Source organism: Alexandromys fortis, unplaced genomic scaffold (assembly GCF_014885135.2).
Source record: "Alexandromys fortis isolate MF-2015 unplaced genomic scaffold, M_Fortis_MF-2015_v1.1 scaffold_619, whole genome shotgun sequence".
NCBI lineage: Eukaryota > Metazoa > Chordata > Mammalia > Rodentia > Cricetidae > Alexandromys > Alexandromys fortis.
Genome location: NW_026068493.1, coordinates 40195 through 41466, shown reverse-complemented (window position 1 = coordinate 41466; position 1272 = coordinate 40195). Strand labels below are relative to the sequence as shown.

The following is a 1272-nucleotide window of genomic DNA, read 5'->3' as shown; positions in this document are numbered from 1 at the left end:
CACTATGGGAAGGATGGGCCAAATTTTCCTTGGTTTCCCAAGGCAGCATTTGTTTTCCTTTGTGGACCAGACAGTTTAATGCAGTCTCTTTGAATGGTTTCCATGGTAATCCACTTGAGCAGACCAAAAGAGGGAAAAAGGCATTGTGTGAGACATGTAGATGTGGGGTTAGAATGATGATGCCTTGCACACAATAAACTACAAATTCACAGAAATAAATTGATGACATGGCTGAAGAAAATGTGTGTGTGTGTGTGTTTGAGTGCGTGTGTACCTTCACTCAATCTTGCATAATTCACAATACACAAAGAGAATCATGGCGTATTGGTACTTATTATTTTGTTACCTATTTTGAGGAGAATTTTTTTTCTTTCATTAAAAATATTCATTTATTCAGTGAAAACGAGCCTTTAGAAAATAGAGCCAGGCGCGCCATCTGGAGATCAACATGTGAGTTGCAGGACTTCAAGGCAACTATGGAGTTTTCTATAGGCAAGGTTGGGGCATCAGAGGGCAGTGTGGGGGTCCGCTCACTCAGAGTACTCAGGGAGATCAGTACCCTTAGGATCCCGACATCTGGGGATGGTTACAGAATTATGCAATACAACTGAGTGTTAGCGTGTACGTAGCTGCCAAAGAACGCATAGATTAATATACAGACTGCAACTTTCCACTCCAGAGAGGATTTCTGAGGTTTCTGGGGTCAGGTCATGTGGGACCACTTGGACATGTGTGGCTATGCTGTGCGACCATTCTTGTGCATGTTCTCTCGTGTGTACATTATACCTGTGACTCTCTCCTTAGTACCTGAGACTGCGGTAGCTGTGGAAGCTTCACATCTGACTCTTGCTCAGCGTTGCCTAGTTTTTCTACATAGGGAGTACATGGAATTTCTCCTCCAGCAATGTATGGACTTTTCCTCTGTCACATTTCCCATTTAAGTGGGTGTAGCATAAAGACAACCCAGTCATTAAGCTTTCAATTCTAGAGTATGAAGTCCAGAATTACCCCAAGACATATGTTGGGGCATCAGTGTAAACTATGGAACACATATGGAAATTAGAGAAAATAAAAAGCAATTCTACTTTCTAACACTAGAAGAATATCGACAACATCTACTAAAATTTTGTGACTTGCATAGTTTGGCCACTTGGAAACATACATGCATTCTTTTATGGCAGGGTTGGGACATGCACACAGAAGTACCAAGACTGTGGAATTCTTGGCCCATCTGATGGCTCACCAGGCAAAGATGCTTGCAGCCCAGCCCAA

General features: G+C 42.5%; 2 long non-coding RNA genes across 3 annotated transcripts in view; one reads left to right on the top strand and one right to left on the bottom strand.

Moving 5' to 3' along the window:
- The window catches only part of LOC126495789 (uncharacterized), a 31658-nt gene that overhangs the window by 6835 nt on the left and 23551 nt on the right, over positions 1-1272 (bottom strand). The window lies entirely within an intron of this gene.
- LOC126495788 (uncharacterized) overlaps positions 1-1272 on the top strand; it is a 21046-nt gene that overhangs the window by 8198 nt on the left and 11576 nt on the right. The window contains exon 4 of one of the 2 annotated variants that reach the window (XR_007590225.1): positions 1182-1272. The exons of the other annotated variant lie outside the window; for it this stretch is intronic. This is a non-coding gene — a long non-coding RNA (uncharacterized lncRNA). The remainder of the gene's footprint in view (positions 1-1181) is intronic. 2 annotated transcript variants of the gene reach the window in all.